This window comes from Odocoileus virginianus, unplaced genomic scaffold, assembly GCF_023699985.2.
Source record: "Odocoileus virginianus isolate 20LAN1187 ecotype Illinois unplaced genomic scaffold, Ovbor_1.2 Unplaced_Scaffold_14, whole genome shotgun sequence".
In the NCBI taxonomy this organism is placed as follows: Eukaryota; Metazoa; Chordata; class Mammalia; order Artiodactyla; family Cervidae; genus Odocoileus; species Odocoileus virginianus.
Genome location: NW_027224276.1, coordinates 1,323,561 through 1,345,151, shown reverse-complemented (window position 1 = coordinate 1,345,151; position 21,591 = coordinate 1,323,561). Strand labels below are relative to the sequence as shown.

The following is a 21,591-nucleotide window of genomic DNA, read 5'->3' as shown; positions in this document are numbered from 1 at the left end:
TGTAAATTTTAATTTAATCTCTGCATTGTGATTTCAGTAACATTCATCTTTTTTGGGGGTAGGGACCTACAAGATGTAAAATACTTATTGTCTGGTCCTTTGTTGTTGTTATTGTTATTTATTTTTTTCTTCTAATTTTATTGAGATATAATTGACATAGAACACTGTGTAAGTTTAAAGTGTACAGTATAATGATTGGACTAAGATACATCATGAAATGAATAGGGCAGTGAGTTTAGTGAACATCGTCTCAGATACAAAATTAAATAGAAAAATTTTTTTCCTTGTGATGAGAACGCCTAGGATTTACTCCCTTAACCATTTCTATGGATAACATACAATAGTGTTATCTTTATCTTGTTGTACATTATGTTTCTAGTACTTATTTATCTTATAAATGGAAGTTTATATCTTTTGACTGCAGTAACACTCATCTTTTAGTGTTATTCTGTTTGTAAATGGGGGAGATAATTTCCATTCACTTGGTAGTAGGACACATAGTAAAGATAATCAAATATTTTGCAAGTTGTATACTCTAGCTATGCTAAAGAATGTTTCTGTAAAACTTAAAAATATTTCAGTAATAATAACTGCATATGGGAATACCTTTTATTATTCACCTGTGGAAAGACTGAAAGATCCTATAAGGTCTTACTACTCCAAGTGTACTCCATGGACCAGCAGCATGGATATCACCTGGTAACTTAGAGTTTCAGGTCCCCAGGACCCCAGACCTATTGAATCAGAATCTACCTCTTAGTAACATCTGCAGGTGATTTTTATGCACAGTAGAGCTTGAAAAGCACTGAAATAAGGGATCAATTCCAAGAGCCAGCTGAATCACAGGAGGAATTCCCTTAATATACCAACATGAGCTTTATATAATATTATATCACATATTACTGATTCATGGCATCCACTGCAGACTTTCTAAATCAGAATCTCCAAGAGATAAGACTCAGGAACTTTTATTATTTATTTATGTTTTAAATGCAGTTTTATTATTATTACTTTTTGTTTGTGCTGTGTAGCTTGAGGGATCTTAGTTCCCCAACCAGGGATCAAACCTGTGGCCCCTGCAGTGGAAGCATGGAGTCCTAACCACTGAACCACCAGGGAATTTCCCCCAGGAACTTACTTTTAAAAGTTCTCCGGGTAATTGGATATATAGCCAGATTTGTGGATCTGTCATGGGGAGCAAGTGTAAATTTTAATTTACAAAGATAAAGTACATTTTTGGGGAGCTGCCCTGGGTCTTCATTGCTTTGTGCAGGCTTTCTCTAGTTGCAGTGAGCAGGGGCTACTCTTCGTTGTGGTGTGTGGGCTTCTCATTGTGGTGGCTTCTCTTGTTGTGGAGCATAGGCTCTAGGCATGCAGGCTTCAGTAGTTGCGGCACATAGGCTCAGTAGTTGCATCTTGTAGGTTTTAGAGCTTGGACTCAGTACTTGTGGAGTATGGGCTTAGTTGCTCCATAGCATGTGGAATCTTCCTGGACCAGGGATCAAATCCGTGTCCCTGCATTGGCAGGCGGAATTCTTATCCACTGTGCTACCAGGGAAGTCCTAAAGTGTAAAGTATATTTTAATTTACACAAAGAACAACAACTGAAGGTTTCTTTTCTGAATTGGGCTTCCCAGGTGGCACTAATGGTAAAGAATCCACCTGCCAATGCAGGAAACTTGGGTTCCATCCCTGGGTGGGGAAGATCCCCTGGAGAAGGAAATGGCAACCCACTCCAGTATTCTTGCCTGGAAAATTCCGTGGACAAAGGAGCCTGGTGGGCTACCGTCAATGGGGTTGCAAAGAATTGAACATAACTGAACGACTAAGCACATTCTGAAAGGAATGTCGAAATTAGTAGACTTAGTTGATACTGTTTTTAGATATCATGTCATTTTTTGCATATTTGGAATTAGGAAAAACTAACTTATTTAGAGCACATCCCTGGTGAGTCAGTGGTAAAGAATCCACCTGCCAATGCAGGAGACATGGATTCGATCCCTGGGTCAGGAAGATCCCTGAGAAGGAAATGTCAACCCACTCCAGTATTCTTTCCTGGGAAATCCTGTGGACAGAGGAGCCTGGTGGGCTATGGTTCATGGGGTTGCAAAAGTGTTGGACATGACTTGATGACCGAAAACAGCAGCAACAAACTTATTTAGAATCCCAGGAAGATAATAAGGACATCATCTTTTAATTGCTTTCCTGTAAGTACTATGTAATTTGTAATGTACAATTTCTCATATTTTTTTCAGTAAAATCTTACTCTTTATTACATAATTAAACAAGTTTGTTGAAAAATATCCCAGTGAACAGTTTAAATTATTCTAGATTCTTTCCCAACCTTTGTTTATATAGGTGTGTATGTATAATATATAAAATTTGTGTGTCTATACTTTTATCAACTTGATATGTATTTTCTATTTATTAACATTAAAATATGTAAGCTATATTTTTGTTGTATACATACCACCTCTTAATCTTCCAACCTGAAATATGGCAGTTCTTTTCCTTTTTAAAATTTTACTTTTGTATGTTTGATTTGAAATTCATAGCTCAGAAAAGACTTTTATACCTTTTTCTTGGTAGATACTTGAGCCTTGTCCAGCAATTCTTAAAAGCCTTACAGCCATTTATTTAGAATACATTGACTTTAGGGCAGTGCAAGAATCAGGATAGATTGTACTGCTGATGTTTGACTTTGAGGATGTTAAAAACAGACAAACCTTTGATGATGTGCGTCAGATTTAAGATTTGGCCATAAATACCTGCATTCCAACAGTTTGTCGTATTTTATGGTTTCCATAATTTGATTTATTTTTTTCTCTTCCATAATTTGATTTTTTAATGCATTAGTGGACTTTGATCTATTTTTTTTTTTGTAAAGAATTTGTAGATTACTTGGTAATTACTTGATAAATTGGTAATTTACTGTGAGTGAGGGCTGTCAGTCATATGTTTTATATAGAAGACTTTAGTTCATGATGTTGAAAGACCTGGTCATATGTTACTAAAAGGCCTGTTTAGTAACTTTTAGGAGGAGTCGGTCATACGGGTATGTAATAGTTTTCTCCTCCACTGGCAGCTTGAAAAATCAGTAGCACTTTGCTTTTATACATGGGAAGACAAGCAGTTTCTGCTTTACTTTCACTAGTATGTCATTTGTTTTCTTGATGGAACTGAGTTTTCATATAATGGGGCTATTTTCCAATCAGAGGAATCACATAGATATGTGAATTTTGTTATTTGACTGTTTCTAAATATATTTGCTTGTAATAAGCTTCACTGTGGGATCAATTCTGTGATTATGTGCTTTTCAAGGTAATTAAACAGGCCATCTTTAAATAGCTCTAACAACTAGACCTCTAACAAGTCAGCTATAGTCTCTGAACTGAATTAAAAATGCCACTGAAGAGAAAGATTAGAAAAAAGACAAAGTTGATTATAGTAGGTTGACATGTTGAGTGAGCATTCTAATACACTTTGATTATAGTAGTGAATATATTCCAAGCAATGCAGTAGAAGTAACAGTTTAAAGATCTGTACTTCCATGCCTGGAGTATCTATAAAAATTTTGGAGAAACTTGTTTCTGTTTTATTTTCATTTATCAAAAACACTTTGGAGAGAAGTATATTTTTAGGCAGCCCTACATTTAATTGTGAAATTAAAAAATAGTGTGAAAATAGCTGAATTTCCAGTAAAGGAAAAGGTAATTTAAAAATACATGCTAGAATTTGTTTCTGAATAAATATTGTTGTCCAAAGTATTCACACTGGGATACTTTTGCTCTTAAAGTATTTTTGTTATGCCCCTTTTGAAAGTGTTTCTAGATTCTGTTAGAGCTATCAGGAAGATGCCTCGTTACATATAAGCATACCCTGAATAGTGTTATTTTAATTTCCCACTGTTTTCATCAGACTCAGCCCTCAAAGTGGAATACTGTCATAGGCAAAGAATAATTACATTGAAGGGAGGGAGAATACAACTTACTTAAATATAGTTAATGCTCTGATTTCCCTGGCAGTCCAGTAGTTAAGACTTTCCTTCCAGTGCAGGGGTGCAGGTTCAATCCTTGGTCAGGGAGCTAAGATCCCACATGCTTCATGGCCAAAAAACCAAAACATGAAACAGAAGCAATATTGTAACAAATTTAATAAAGACTTGGAAAAAAAAAGCTATAAACCAAAGGCAGATGTTTTCATGAAATGGCAGAGGGTGAGAGTGCCAGGAGACAGACTTGGTCTGAGAAATATAGTTAATTTCCCAGTTCAATGAGTTAGTTAGTTTTGAGGTAACTATCTGCTTGATAGATAACAAATTGATACATATAGTTGTACACCCCAAAGATGTCCATGTCCTATTCCCTAGAACCTATAAATATATTGGTGGTGGTGGTTTAGTTACTAAGTTGTTTCTGACTCTTTTGTGACCCCATGGAATGTAACCTGCCAGGCTCCTCTGTCCATGGGATTTCCCAATCAAATTTCCTGATAGACCTTGGTATGTGTTACCAAGGGAGGCAAAGGGATCTCATTTTTCCGAAGTATTAAAAACACAATAGGTTCTTAGCTCCCTAACAACAGCATTTAATGGATTTCTAGTCTAAGAAGAGCACTGTTCTAGAGAGTCTTGGGATTGTTCAAAAGCAGTATAAGGCATTCTCTAACTTTGAAGAACTTTGAGGGAGAGGAGGGAATATGCAACTGTAATATTTTCCAAAAATACTGAACTAAAGTAAAGTTGGCAAACTAATTCGGAGAGTAGACAGTTATGGCTGTGAAGTAGCCATATAAAAGGACACACAGAAGGATGGAGAGGAGAAGCCTTTCAGTGTTGTGGAAGGTAGACAGGATCTAAATGAACATGAGAGCACTAAATGCCATAAAAATAATCTGATGTATTCCATTTCCTCCTCTGTAGAAACAAGAATTTTACTTTTTCCACATTGTTTGTAAGTTTACTTGTACTGGAGTGGATTGCCATTTCCTTCTCCAGGGAATCTTCCCAACCCAGGGATCAAACCTGTCTCTTTCTGCATTGGCAGGCAGATTCTTTACCACTGAGCTACCTGAGAATCCCTACAAATGTTACCTAATGGATTTTGCAGGTACGACTAAATTAAAGATCTTCTGATAGGTAGATTATCCTGGAATATCTGGGTGGGCCCAGTATAATCACAAGGGTGCTTTTGAGAAGAAGGATGGTCATTAGTCAGAAGGAGGTATGACAATGGAAGCTGAGGTTGGAGTGATGGGAATGTGGGCAGTCTCTGAAAGCTGGGAGAGGCAAGCAGTTTCTTCTAGAGGATACAGAAGGAACACAGCCTTGCCAACACCTTGATTCTAATTGAGTGAGACTCATTTGGACTTTTGATCTCCACAACTGGAAGATAAAAATTTGTGTTGTTTTAAGCCACTAAATTTGTAGTAATTTGTTATAGCAGCAATAGGAAATGAATACAGAGCAAACAGCTGTCATTCATTCATTGTTCATTCATTCAGCAAGTAAATGCTCAGTACCTACAATGTATCAGAGTTGTGCTAAGTGCTAGGGACATAATGGGGAGAAAAAGCAGATTCAGGCTCCATTTTCATAAAAGCTTATAGTTGAGGGAATTATAGTCAGTAAGAAGAAGGCTTGGAGATTGGAATTAGTGAAAAGATGAAAGAGCTGTTAAATATAGATTTGTTTGAAAGAAGTGATAGGTTTGGAAATAGCAAGCAACAGGGGTACTGTTGATTGATTACTTTTACTGTTTACCAATTAGTTTTTCCTTTACCAATTAGTTTTCTTTTTTATTTTGAGATAATTTGCTATTAACAGAATAGTTGCAAAGATGATATAGAAATTCCTGTATGTCCTTCACTCAGTTTCTTCTTATGCTAATATTTCAACCAGAGAACAGTTATCAAAACTTTAGGAAATTATTATTAGTTCAGTACTATTAACTAAAGTATAAAACTTGTTTGGATTTCACCAGTTTTCCTTCTGGTGTTCTTTTTTTCCAGATCAGGATCCCACATTGTATGTAGTTGTTATGTCCCTTTAGTCTCTTCTCAGTTCAGTTCAGTCACTCAGTCGTGTCTGACTCTTTGTGACCCCATGGACTGCAGCACGCCAGGCCTCCCTGTCCATCACCAACTCCTGGAGTTTACTCAAACTCATGTCCATTGAGTCGGTGATGCCATCTAACCATCTCATCCTCTGTTGTCCCCTTCTCCTGCCCTCAGTCTTTCCCAGCATCAGGATCTTTTCAAATGAGTCAGCTCTTCACATCAGGTGGCCAAAGTATTGGAGTTTCAGCTTCAACATCAGTCCTTCCAATGAACATTCAGGACTGATTTCCTTTAAGATGGACTGGTTGGATCTTGAGAGTCCAAGGGACTCTCAAGAGTCTTCTCCAACACCACAGTTCAAAAGCATCAATTCTTAGGTGCTCAGCTTTCTTTATAGTCCAACTCTCACATCCATACATGACTACTGGAAAAAACATAGCCTTGACTAGACAGACCTTTGTTGACAAAGTAATGTATCTGCTTTTTAATATGCTGCCTAGGTTGTCATAACTTTTCTTCCAAGGAGCAAGCATCTTTTAATTTCATGGCTGCAGTCATTATCTGCAGTGATTTTGGAGCCCCCAAAAATAAAGTCTGCCACTGTTTCCACTGTTTCTCCATCTATTTGCCATGAAGTGATGGGACCAGATGCCATGATCTTTTCTGAATATTGAGCTTTAAGCCAACTTTTTCACTCTCCTCTTTCACTTTTATCAAGAGGCTCTTTAGTTCCTCTTCACTTTCTGCCATAAGGGTGGTGTCATCTGCATATCTGAGATAATTGATATTTCTCCCAGCAATCTTGATTCCAGCCTGTGCTTCCTCCAGCCCAGTGTTTCTCATGATGTACTCTGCATATAAGTTAAATAAGCACAGTGACAATATACAGCATTGAAATATTCCTTTTCCTATTTCAAACCAGTCTGTTGTTCCATGTCCAGTTCTAGCTGTTGCTTCCTGACTTGCATACAGGTTTCTCAAGAGGCAGGTCAGGTGGTCTGGTATTCCCATCTCTTTCAGAATTTTCCACAGTTTATTTTGATCCACACAGTCAAAGGCTTTGGCATAGTCAATAAAGCAGAAATAGATGTTTAGTCTCTTCTAATCTGTGACAATTCTTTAATCTTTCCATGTTTTTCATGATTTTGAACTTTTTGTTTTTTTCAAGATCTTAAACATTTAATGAGTATTGCTCAGTTAGTTTGTAGAAAGTGAAAATGTTAGTCACTCAGTTGTGTCCAACTCTTTGCAACCCCATGGACTGTAGCCTGCCAGGCTCCTCTGTTCATGGAATTCTCCAGGCAAGAATACTAGAGTGGGTAGCCATTCCCTTCTCCAGGGGATCTTCCCAACCCAGGGATTGAACCTGTGTCTCCTGCATTGCAGGCAGATTCTTCACCATCTGAGCCATCAGGGAAGAGTGTTCCTTAATTTGCGTTTGTCTTATGTTTTTACATGATTAGCTTTAGGCTTATGAGTTTTGGCAAGAATACCATAGAAATGATGCTCCATTTTCAGTGCATCATAGCAGGGGGTATATGGTGTATGGATTACTGGTTATGATAACTTTCATCATTCAATTAGGGTGATGTCTGATAGGTATTATCTATTATAAATTAATATTTTCCCTTTGTAGATATTAATAAATAAATATCTTAGGAGTAGATACTTTGATCCTATGCAAATATCTGTTTCTCCTCAAACTTTCCCTTATTATTTTGGCATCCATTAGTGTATTTTGCCTGTAATAAGTGTTAACTCTGGTGTTCTAATAGTGATTTTCTATTTTCCACTCTCCTTCTACATTTATCAATTGGAACTACCTTTTAGTTTTATGTGGACTCTTCCTATGTATAACAGTGTTAAGTTTCTGAAAACCCAACAATCAGCAAATTTGTGGTTTGAGGAACTTTAGTGTATGTTAAGTTATTAATAATGGTATTGTACACTTTTGCATTTATCAAAATTAATATGTTAATTGAGCATTTATGCAGGTACTTAATTTGAGTATTTTATTTAATCTTGCAATAGTTAAAAGAGGTAGGAATGATTACTTTTCATGTCATAGAAGTGAGGTTTAGATACATTAAGTAACGTACCCAAAGGGATAGAGCAGGAATTTATATTCTATCAATTGTATATATATAACACTTGTCAGTTCAGTGGCTCAGTCGTGTCCGACTCTGTGGCCCCATGGACTGCAGCATGCCAGGCTTCCCTGTCTATCACCAGCTCCTGGAGCTTGCTCAAACTCCTGTCCATTGAGTCAGTGATGCCATCCAGCCATCTCATCCTCTGTTGTCCCCTTCTTTTCCTGCCTTCAATCTTTCCCAGCATCAGGTTCCTAGCATCAGATATATAAGTACCTGCATTTAACACTTATATAGATGATTTAAGAATTTCCTCCTCATTAGTTATCTGAACAGATCACTCTTTCATGTTTTCAGCCATTTTATAAGAAATGATTGGAAGACCCAGAGGGATCGGGTGGAGAGGGGGGTGGGAGGGGGGATTGGGATGGGGAATACATGCAAATCCATAGCTGATTCATGTCAATGTATGACAAAAACCACTACAATATTGTAAAGTAATTAGCCTCCAACTAATAAAAATAAATGAAAAAAAAAGAAATGATTTATTAAATGGACGCTTTAAGATTCCCTCTTCCGAATGAGTTAGAACTTAATTTTTGACATCAAGACCTGCATCAGAAACTCTACTGAGAAATCATCATTCCTGTAAAATAAGGTTCTTAACATTAAACTAACTGCTGAAGCTCAAGGGGTACTAGTTAATGGTGTCATTTAAGGACATTCTCTGGCTTGGGGATTCTGAGGAACTGTTTCATGGTTGGGTTGCCCTTCACCTTTTGTCAGTGTCCAGAAGTGGTTAGACACGTTGAGGAGACTGACTAGTGCTAACTCAAGTGCCTAGATATAGGACAGAAATTTATTAATGTAGAATGAATTAATGAATTCATTTTACCTGATATAGTTGTTCAGCCATATGCTCTAATGGTCTGTAGGTTAAATACATGGGAAGGTAAATTATAATCAGAAGCTAGCTTAGTAAGTGTAGAGTCAGAACAAAGGAACTAGATGTTCCTGTGTGTTCTGCTAAGGCAGTATACTGACCGAATGAACTGGATGTTCAGGTCCTAATTGGGTGAGGAATCCTCTATGTTCAGTGGTACTGGGAGACAAGTGAACCTGGCTATGTCTGTGTTTCATCTCTCTTTCTATATCTTACTTTGACCACCATTGATGAGCACTTTCATTTAGTTATTGATACATACCATTGCTGTCTAAAACCTTTAACATGCTCATATGGCCAAACTGTGATTATTATATGCTGATTTCTTTTTTTAATGTGCTAATTTCTTGATTAATACTCTGATGTTACCATCTACAAATTATAATTACCCTAGTGTGTGTTTGTTTCATTTAGTTTTAGTTCTAAGGTGCTACACATATCTCTTCATGGAAAGTGGTTTGTGAATGAGGTGTCTGTAGTCATTACTGTGAATTTTTTTTTATTACTGTGAATTTTGTTTCTGAGGGGCAGAGCTTTGAACTCGGAAGTGCTTAGAATTCATAATACAGCAGACCTAAGTTCCAGTTTACCTGTGCTGGGTAAACTTCCTAGGTACTGTGGGCAAGCTAAGTAGTTCAGCATTTTGGAGCTTTACTTTTTCACTTTTTTTTTTTTTAATTTATTTTTTATTTTTATTTGTTGGAGGCTAATTACTTTACAACATTGCAGTGGTTTTTGTCATACATTGAAATGAATTAGCCATGGATTTACATGTATTCCCCATCCCGGTCCCCCTCACTTTTTTTTTAAAAAAGAAAAGTATAATAGATGTTTCTGATATCTGAATAAAGAATAATATGGTGGAAATTGTGTACCTACTGTTCAGCTTGAGAAATAAAACATTGAGAATTAGAGATAATGCTTATAAAGCATGCAGTACCTATTTGAGTATTCAATAAATGTTAGTGATAAAATACTTAGTAACTTCATATTTATTCAGAATATTCATTGATATTTAAGAACCATTTTGAATGCTTCATAGCATTCATCTTTACTTGAACAAGTTATAATACAGCTTTTATAACAATGTCGATGATTTCTTCTTCCTTCTTTCATGTTTGCAGAAACAGATCCATACAGCCTCTGACCTGGTTCTGTAGCTCATATTTGGTGTTTGCATTGAGAGACATAACTGATAAGGCCATAGTTTACCTTTTGGAAACTAAATGCTTCTTATCTTGAATAAATACATATGCAGGTTAATGGTGTTGATATTGTGCCTTGTCTCAGGAAAGATTTTGTGTACATTTTTAGCATTCCATATATTATAATAAAGTGTTTAGTTAACATTCATAACAGGACAGTATTTCTTTTGAAAGAAGTATGGAGTAGTTGAAATCTATTTGGTAAATTTGTATTTGACCTCTATTATATTTATCAGCCATATATACTAATATTTATAACACTGAAAATTGATATTTGATACTTTTTTGTGACCTTACTGCTTAGAGACAGTAGATTTAGGGATCATTTTTGTAGACTATAATTTTCCTGGTTTCTGACTATGTCATCTCCATTAACTATCACAGTTTGCCTTCTAGATCCTTATTCGTTTCTTAGTATGAACTCTATTCATTGGCAGTGTATGAAAATTACCTTATCAAAGTGGTTATCATTAATACAATAGAGTATGTGTGTGTGTCTACGTGTATCAATCTGTCTGTGTCTTAAGTTACTGTCTGTTTTAAGATTACTATAGTAGCTGAAAACTTTCCTCTGGATTTTGGTGCTAGTTTGACGGGTTTACTTTCCTCTCACTGAATTAGAAGTGGACCTTTGAAGGGCTTGGCTGTACCTTTTTTAGTGGACTTCCAGCAATATGTCTGGGACAGCAGTTGTAATTTTGTATAGTTGTTTACTTTTAATGCTGACTAGGATCAAAAGATACAGTAATTTTATTTGGTGCATGAAAGACTTGTATTCTGCTTATTTAATCAGAAAGCATCAAAATTTATTCGTTATTCTTCAGAGCAAATCTACTGATCTATCATGCGAGGATGACTCCTAGCCAATTACAGGGACATTTAGAATTTATTAGTCATTTTAGATTAGATAGAAAAACATAAACACTTTACTTGTTTTCAGCTGTCTTCTAAATTTGTTGTTCCTTGCTTTTGTTCTTTGAGTTCCTTAACTATTTTTTTTTAGGCTTAAAAATATTGAGATACACTGTGTAAATTTAAGGTATAACAACCACTGTTGGTTTGATAACATTTATATACTGTAATATGATTACTGTAGTAACATTAGTTAATACCTTTATCATGCATGTTACATAGTTATTTCTTTTTTGTGTTGAGAACAGCTGAGATTTAGTCTATTAGCAACTTTGAAGTTTACCATACAGTATTTTTTTAACTAATTAATTTATTTTTGGCTGCTGTTGAGTCTTAGCTGTGGCATGCAGGCTCTTTGTTGCAGCTTGCAGGCTTCTCTAGTTGTGGTGTGGGCTTAGTTGCCCCGGACATGACATGTGGGATCTTAGTTCCCTGACCCTGCAGGGATTGTCTCCGTCCCCTGCATAAAAGGTGGATTCTTAATCCCTGGACCACCAGGGGAGTCCCAAACATACAATATTGTTGACTGTAATCACTGCTGGTTAGATCTCCAGAACTTACTTCTCTGTTAATTGTAAGTTTGTACCGTGAAATAACATTCCCTGACCCTTAGCACCTGGTAACCACTATTCTACTCTGTTTTTACAAGTTCAGATTTTAGATACCACATATAAATGGTGTCATATGGTATTTGTAATTTGAAGGGATATCTGCATACCCATGTTCATTGCAGCATTCACAGTAGCCAAGATATGGAAACAACCTAAGTGTCTGTCTAAGTGTCTGTCAACAGGAGATTGGGTGAAGTAGATGTGATGTTTATATGTATACAGTGAAATATTATTCAGCCTCAAGAAAGAAGGAAATTCTGCCATTTGTGACAACATGGAAAGACCTTGAAGACATTATGCTAGGTGAGATATTATGCTAAGTGAGATAAGTCAGAGAAAGACAAATACTATATGAGTTCTTAACTCTTTTTTTTTCATGTATTTTTATTAGTTGGAGGCTAATTACTTTATAATATTGTAGTGGTTTTTGCCATACATTGACATGAATCAGCCATGGATTTACATGTGTTCCCCATCCTGATCCCCCCTCCCACCTCCCTCCCTTTTTTAAAATAAATTTTTATTGTGACAAAATGTAAATAACATAAAATTTACCATTTCAACTATTTTAAGTGTACAATTCAGTGGCATTAAGTACATTCACCCTCACTACCACCCATCTCCAGAACTTTTTCATTATCCCAAACTTAAACCCACTAAACAATAACTTCCCATTCCCCACTCTTCCCAGCCCCTGGTAACTACTATTTTACTTTATGTCTCTATTAATAATTTGTCTATTCTAGGTATCTCATTTAAGTGGAATCATACAATATTTGTTCTTTTGTGTCTGAGTTACATCACTTAGTGTAATATTTTTAAGATTTGTCCACGTTGCAGCATGTTTAAGAATTTTATTCCTTTTTAAGAACTTGTATGTATATACCACACTTGTTTTGTCCATTCATCCATTGATGGGCATTTGTATCGTGTCCGCCTTTTGGCTATTGTGAATAACACTGCTATGAATATTAGTGTACAAGTATCTGCTCAAGTCTCTGTTTTCAGTTCTTTTTGGTATATACCTAGAAGGTGGAATTACTGTATCATATGATAATTCTGTGTTCAGTTTTTTAGGAATTGCCATATTGTTTTCCATAGTGTTCATTTTACATTTCCACCAGCAATGCATAAGGGTTCTACTTACTCCACATCTTTGCCAATATCATGTGTGTGCTTTTTAAATAGCCATCCTAATGGGTGTGAAGTGGCATCTCATTATGGATTTGATTTGCACTTTTCCAGTGACTAGAGATGTTGAGCCTCTTTTTTGTGCTTATTTACCATTTGTATTTCTGTTTTGGAAAAAATACCTATTCAAGTCCTTTGCCAATTTTGGATTTGAGTTATTGTTGTTGAGAGATGGAGTTCTTTATATATTCTGAGTATTAATCCTTTGCCAGATATGTGAGTTGCAAATATTTTCTCCCATTCTATGGATTGCCTTTTTACACTCTTAATAGTGCATTTGATACACAAAAGTTTTTAAGTTCAGTTTATCTATTTTTTTCCTGTTGTTGCCTGCGTGCTTTTGGCTTAGAAATTCATTGTGAAACCCAGTGTCATGAAGATTTCCCCCCTATGTTTTCTTCTGAAAGTTTTATGATTTTAGCTCTTATGTTTTTGATGCATTTTAAGTTAATTTTGTATATGGCATAAGGTAAGGGTAACCACTGTGCTACTTTGTTTTTATAAGTTCTTCATTCTTTTGCACATGGATACTCAATTTCCCCAACTTTTTGTGACAGACAGTCCTTTCTTCATTGAATAATCTTGATACCCTTGTCGAAAATTATCTATTTGACTATACAAGGGATTATTTCTAGCTCTGTAGTCTGTTCCACTGATCTTTATGTCTGTCTTTGTACCAGTATCACAGTATTTTGATTACTATAGCTTTGTAGTAAGTTTTGAAGTCCAGAACTCCAACTTTGTTCTTTTTTTCAAGATTGTTTTGTGTATTTGAGGTCCCTTGAGATTCCATATGGATTTTAGCATTTTTTAAAATTTCTGCAAAAATAGGGATTTTGACGGATTACATTGAATTTGCAGATCTCTTTTGGTATTGACATCTTAACAGTATTAGGATTTTCAATCTATAAATATGGGATGTATTTCTATTTATTTATGCCTTCTATAATTTCAACAATGTTCTGCAGTTGTTTTTTTAAGTTGGCACATTATTTTTATTTTTATTTTTTTTTATGTTTTTTTTTCCATTTAGATTTTTATTAGTTGGAGGCTAATTACTTTACAATATTGTAGTGGTTTTTGTCATACATTGACATGAATCAGCCATGCAGTTTTAAGTGATAGAAGTCTTTTTGCCTCCTTAGATAAATTTCTTCCTATATATTTTATTCTTTTTGATGTTATGAATGGAATTATTTTCTTAATTTTCTTTTAGAATTATTTATTTTAATGTATAAAGGCTTTTTTTCCTTTTCATTAGGGTAAATTTATTTATAATTTGTCATTACATGAATACTATCCCCCTTGGGGTTCCTAACTATATGCAGGATATCCTTTTAAATTCTGGAAACACAATTTATTTTTGAGTGTTGATTTTGTATCCTGTTACTTTGCTGAATTAGTTTATTAGTGTTTAATTTTGAATGTCAGGAAAAGGAAGCTAACCACTAGTAAAAAGGAGAAACAATATGAAATACTTTTTAAGTTAACAGGAATAAAAGGAAGCAGCAAAGTAAGATAAATAACTTAAAATGGAAGGAGTAAAATGAAATATATCTTTTACTGTATCAAATGTGGACATATTACACTTGTTTGTTTAAAAACTCACATTTTCGGATGGGATTAAAAGACAGAACCCACGTGTGTTGTTTACTAGAAAAAATACTTAAAACAATGATAAAGCAAGGTTAAGGTGAAGCTATAAACCAGCAAAGAGAAAGCAGGAGGAGTACCAACCAGTATTAATATCTATCTCAAAAGAAAGAAAGTAAAATTAAAGCATTAAACAGAAATACCTGTTTATTATAAAGTTATTTGCTTCATAGTTTAAGAAGATAAGTACCATTGATAAAGACTTGTAGGCACCAAAAATATTCTGGTTAATATCTTAAATTCAGAACCTCAAATAGATTAAAGGAAAAGGGATAAACGTATAACTGTAGTAGGAAATTTCATACACTTCTTTCAGAATAGGGCAGATCAAGCAGACAAAAAGTGAATAAATAGAGAGAAACTGAATAATATAATCCATAAACTCCATTTGATGGGTATGTATAGAACCTTAAATATCCTCCAAATAGGAAATACACATTTTTATAGTCTATAAGCTACTAAAAAATTGGTTAAATATGTGGCCCAGAGAAAACCTTATGTTAAAAGAAAAGAGATTTTATATTCTGCATCACTCAAAATTAGAAATAATAATGAAACATGTAACAATAAGATTCTTAACTAATTGGAGATCAGAAATCACAGTCTTTAGATCAGGGAGGAAATAAAAACTAAAAGTATGAACTACCTAGAATGCAATGAAAAAGACGGTGTTTGCAACAAAATTTGTGAGTCATTGCAAAAGCTACACCCAGAAGAAAATTTATCACTAAAATGCCTTCATTATTGATGAACAATAACTAGAAGGAATTTAGTACCTATCTTAAGCCATTAGAGAAGTAACACTAAAAGAAAGCAAAAAAGAGAAAGAGGGAGTTAATATAAGATAATTGAAATTAATAAAAAATTATGAATATAAAATATGATAAATTCTAAATTTTTTGACTCTGGAAAATGATTAATGAACCTGATGAAGGAAAATATGAGGGTAAGAATATATGAGAGAAGAAATGAGAAATGAAACATAGCCAGCTATGGAAGAGTAAATGAATGATAAGAGAATGTTACATGTACATTTGACAATAAATTTTTCTAGCATTTTCTTATGAAACATTTCAAATCTAGAACAAAGTTAAAAATCATAGAACATTCATAATACCTACTGTCTAGATTCTACCTTTCACAATGATAACACATTTTAAATCTTAATAGATTACTCCTAATCAAAATTAGGAGAAAAAGAAAAGTAGGCTAGGTATTAAGATGATTTAAGGTCTACCCCCCCCCCCCCTTAATACCTGGTAGCTCAGCTGGGAAAGAATCCACCTGCAATGCAGGAGGCCCCGGTTCAATTCCTGGGTCAGGAAGATCCACTGGAGAAGGGATAGGCTACCCACTCCAGTATTCTTGGGCTTCTCTGGTGTGGCTCAGCTGGTAAAGAATCTGCCTGCAATGCTGGAGACCTGGGTTTGATCCCTGGGTTGGGAAGATCCCCTGGAGAAGGGAAAGGCTACCCACTCCAGTATTCTGGCCTGGAGAATTTCATGGACTGTATAGTCCATGGGGTCACAAAGAGTTGGACACGACTGAGTGACTTTCACAATACCAGGGCAAGGAGCCATCCCAAGAATATGCAATGCAAAATTGTTTATAATAAAGTAAACTTGAATCAATCCAAATGCCCATCAGTGGGCTGAATGGATAACTTTATTCATCAGTGTGGTAGAACTGTCTAATGAGATCCTGTATAATAGTTAAAATGAATAAGCTCAAATTATACATATCACAGTACATAAATATAAAAAATGTAACATTGAGCAAAATAATTTGCAAAAGGACACATACCATGTGATAACCACCTATATGTTTTAACATATGTAAAACTATATTGCTTATGGATACAAGCATATAATTAAAACTTCTAAAAACTTTTATGGATTAAAAACCTAACTCAAGTAGTAGTTACTTCTGGGAGGGAAAGGAAAGGGATCAAATCAAGGAGTGATATGTAGAGGACTTTAATTCTGTAATGTCTTGTTAAAATGGAAGCAAATTTGGCAAAATGTTAAAAATTCAACAAAGCTGATTGTTACACCTCTTTGTTTATGCCTGAATATTTTTATAATTTAAAAAGAGAAAAAACACATCAGGAGAAAGTAGATTCAGAGCTTGATTTCTAAATAACCTTTAATTGACAAGCTGTTCCAATGTTAAGCTGTTTAATCCCAGTTAATTTCATGAAGCTGTATAATCTTAAAACTAAATGCTAGTTTTGTACAAAAAGGAAAACTATAGCTCAGTCTCTTATATGAATGCAGATATTAAAATCCATAGTAAAATATTAGCAAATAGAGTTCACCAATGGGTCAAAAGAATAATGTGCTAGGCTTTAAGATTTGAAGAATAGTTCTATGTCAAGAACCTGTCAATAAACCTTAAGATCATATCAGTAGGTGCTGAGAAAATATTTGGTAAAATTCAACAGCCACTCCTAATTAAAAAATAAAAGTAACATAAGAATATAAGGAAATTAGTTCAACATGTTAAACTATTTGTGGAAATAAAAAAAATACTGTAAACAGTCTAAGCTATGAGATAAGGCTGTTTTTTAATTAAAGTACAATAAAAGACAGTGGTGACTGTTACCACAACTATTTTTTGGTATTGTGGATGTTTCAACAGAATCAATAAGATAAGAAAATAAACAGCATAAACATTGGGGAAGAGATAACTATATCTTCTTGCTGCTGATAGAATATAATACCTCAGAATTCTCAGTCTTTAATATCTGCTCTCTAGAATACCCATGGAGATGAAGTTAGAAGGTATAGGATGACAAAGTGGAGGCCCAAACCTTCATTTGTATACTAACTTTCAGAGGAATGATTGCTTAAGAGAGCAGAGCCAGGAGTCAAGCCAGCGCCTACCCACTTGATACCCAAAATAGTTTAAAGACATTACTAGAAAACTATAGACCAGTATCCCTCATGAACATAGATGAAAAAATGTTCAGCATAACATTAGCTAACTGAATCCAGTAATATATTAAAAGAGTAATACATGATGACTTGTGTGGGGTTTTCCAAGGGATGCAAGGATTGTTCGACATTTGAAACTCAATGTAATTTGACATATTAATAGCCTGTAGAGGAATCAACATGGTCATTTCAATAGTTGCAGGACAAGCATTTGAAGAAATTCAATATCCATTCATGATGAACTCAGCAAATTTGCTATAAAAGCTAACCTCAATGTGATAAAGGACATCTATTTAAAAAATGCAGCTATTAGAATGGCTTAAAACAGCTGGCATTATACTTAATGGTGAAAAGACTGCTTTTCCTCTAACAAGGGAAGGATGTCTTCTCTCAACACTTCTGATATGATGCTCTCAACATCATTGTTCTGGAAGTGCTAGCTAGTGAAATAGGGGATGAAAAAGAAATAGAAGGAATGCAGAAGAAAGGAAGAAATAAAACTGTCTTTACCTGAAGATGTCATGATAATCTACATGAAAAATCTCAGTGAATCTAAAAAAAGTACTTGAAACTAATAAGTGATTTTAACAAGGTTGCCAGATACAAGGTTAATATAAAAACAGTTATATCTTTCTACAGTAGCAATAAATAATTGGAAATTGCAGTTTTTAAAAAGTACTATTTACAGTAGCACCCCAAATGAAATACATAGGTATAAATAACAAAGTATATGTAGAATCTGTATGCTGAAAACTAAAAAACACTGTTAAAAGAAATCAAAGATCTAAATAAATGGGTTGGTTGGAAGACTCATTGTTCTTAAGATGTTCATTCTCTCCATATGACCTAGAAATTCAAAACAATTTTAGCAAAATCCCAGCAGGAATTTTTTTACATGTTGACAGACTGATTCTAAAACTAATATGGGGGACTTCCCTGGTGGTCCAGTAGTTAAGAATCTGCCTGCCAATGCAGAGGACATGGGTTTGATCCCTGGTCTGGGAAGATCCCACATGTCTTGGGGCAACTAAGCCTGTGTGCCACAACTACTGAGCCTGCATGCTGCAACTACTGAAGCACTTGCGTTCTAGAGCCCATGCTCTACAAGAAGAGAAGTCATCACAATGAGAAACCTGCACACAACTAGAGAGTAGCAGCCCCCACATGCCACAACTAGAGAAAGCCTGCACACAGCAATGAAGACCCAGTACAGCCAAAAATAAAAATAATAAAAATTTTAAAAAACCTAATATACAAAGGCAAGGATAATAGAATAGCTAAAACAATTTTGATAAAGAACGAGTTTGAATAATTCATGTTAACTGATTTCCAGACTTACTCTAAAGGTGTAGTAATGATACATGTATGATATTGGCAAAAAGGTAGACATACAGATAGATCAGTGGAACAGAATAGAGTTCAGAAATAGAACGAAACAGATGTGGTCAAGTGATTTTAGAAAGAATAATGGTGCAGTAGTGATTCAGCATAGAAAGGATGATTTTTTCAACAAAAGGTGCTGGACATACATATTCAAAAAAATGAACCTTGACCTAACTCTCACACATCATAAAATTTTAACTCAAATTATAGCCCTAAATAACTCAAATTATAGACTTAAAAGGGGCTTCCCTCATGGCTCAGAGGGTAAAGCGTCTGCCTGCAATGTGGGAGACCTGGGTTTGATCCCTGGGTCAGGAAGATCCCCTGGAGAAGAAAATGGCAACCCACTCCAGTACTCTTGCCTAGAAAATTCCATGGATGGAGGAGCCTGGTAGGCTACAGTCCATGGGATCGCAGAGTCGGACACAACTGAGCAACTTCACTTCAACTTCATAGACCTAAAAAGTAAAACATAAGACTAGTTTTAGTGGCAGGTGGAATTTTTAACTCTGAGCCACCAGGAAAACCCCTTCTTTTATGTACAAGGTGTTATAAATTTCTTTCAGATTTTTTTTTTTTCACTCAACCGTAGGCCTTAAGAGATCTATCCACATTACTACACATAGATCTAGCTTATTCGTTTAACTGTTAAATTTGTTTATAGCCAAGTTTAGCATTCTATATAACCCAGTTGATCCTGGACAAATTACTTAACCATCTTAACCTCAGTTTCTTTATTTGCAAAACAGTAATAACAGTATTAGTGACTATCACAAAGGGTTGTTGTAGGGACTAAAAGTTAATTAATATACAAAAAAATTTAGGACAGTGCTTGGCATATAGTAAACTTTGTTATTGACATTGTGATTATTTCTAATTTTTCACAATTACAAACCATGCTGCAACTGACTCTCCTTTTACATATTTTCACATCAAGGAATAATATGAATAAAGTAACCAAAAATGAAATTGCCAGAGCTGTGGTTGTGCTGCTTACCTAGGGTTACTATGAAGTCTTTAAAAAACCTTTTTTAACAGAAGTCTTTTATCAACTTGCCATTTCTTATACTCTCATGAGTTTCATAAAACTGCATTCTATCAGGGTATATTTTTTTATCTTTAAAAAATCTTTTGTTTGAACCCATCTCACATGTAAAGTACTACTGTAGATTTATTTATATATTTCTTTTGTCACTTTGGTGGGGTGTAAGAAGGGATGGGAATTAATATGTTGTCAACCGTCTTGAAATGGAAATCATACCTAAATTTTTAACTAACATAATTTGATTATATATTGACATCAAAACTTAAAATAGTTCTGTCACTCCTTTCACTCCTCTCCCTTGCAGAAGACAGAAATTGTTTTTATTTTTCCTTCTCTATTAGATTTTAATGAAGTAATTCCAGATTTATCATTTTGCATTACAGTTGGCCTTTGAACAATGTGTGGGTGAGGGGTGCCGGCCCTAAGCAGTTGAAAATTCATAACTTTTTAGTTGACTCTCCATATCTGCAGTTCCACATCCAAGGATTCAACAAACAGTGTATCATGTAGCACTGTAATATTTATTGAAAAAAAATCCAGGTATAAGTGGATCCATGCAGTTCAACTTTGTATTGTTCAAAGGTCAGCTGTATATATCTTCAGTTTTATTTACTCTTTAGAAAATATTGCCAACCATTAAGCTTCTTTTTTTAAAAAGCATTATTGAAAGTTTCTTACTATTTATTACATGCCACACCTTCTCTTTCTAATGATATTATTTGGCCACATTTAATTCTTTGAGTACTATTTTCAGGATTGGTAAATGATGTGGTATACTTCTTATGTCCTTGTTTTCATGGAAATGTGTGTATTTTTCCCTTGTAAACTTGATTGATAGCTTGTCTGTGTTCAGAATTTGAGAGTCACTGTCTTCCCTCAGAATACTATAAATATTGCTCGTTTGCCTTCTGGTATTTAATGTGGCAAATTACAGGTCCAATGCCTGTTTGAATGTCTTTTACTGGTTGGTAACCTTATACTTCTGTCTGGAAATATGTTGCCAATTCGGATATTTAACCAGAATAAATATCTAGGTGTCTAACATTCTGTTATGCCTTCCCTGACATTATAGATCCTTAGATGTGGAAATTTGGAGATTTCTTAGGGGAAAGTTTTTTATTATCTGTTTTGATTATTGTTGTTTAGTTGCTAAGTCATGTCCAACTCTTTGTGATCCCATGGACTGCAGCATGCCAGGCTTCTCTGTCCTTCACTATCTCCAGGAGTTTGCTCAAACTCATGTCCATTGAGTCAGTGATGCCATCCCAACATCTCGTCCTTTGATGCCTTCTCCTCCTGCCCTCAATCTTTCCCAGCATCAGGAGCTTTTCCAATGAGTCTGGCTCTTTGCATCAGATGGCCAAAGTATTGGAGCTTCAGCTTCAGTATCAGTCCTTCCAATGAATATTCAGGGTTGATTTCCTTTAGGATTGACTGGTTTGATCTCCTTGCTGTCCAAGGGACTCTCAAGAGTCTTCTCCAGCACTACAATTCAAAAGCATCAATTCTTCGGCACTTGGCCTTCTTTATGGTCCAGCTCTCACATCTGTACATGACTACTGGAA

At 35.0% G+C, this 21,591-nt stretch overlaps 1 protein-coding gene and 1 non-coding gene across 4 annotated transcripts in view; one reads left to right on the top strand and one right to left on the bottom strand.

Moving 5' to 3' along the window:
• WNK3 (WNK lysine deficient protein kinase 3) overlaps positions 1–21,591 on the top strand; it is a 186,412-nt gene that overhangs the window by 23,132 nt on the left and 141,689 nt on the right. The gene's annotated exons all lie outside the window — the stretch shown is intronic.
• LOC139033526 (small nucleolar RNA SNORD52) lies at positions 8,730–8,795 on the bottom strand. The gene has a single exon (XR_011486079.1). It is a non-coding gene; the product is annotated as a small nucleolar RNA SNORD52 (small nucleolar RNA).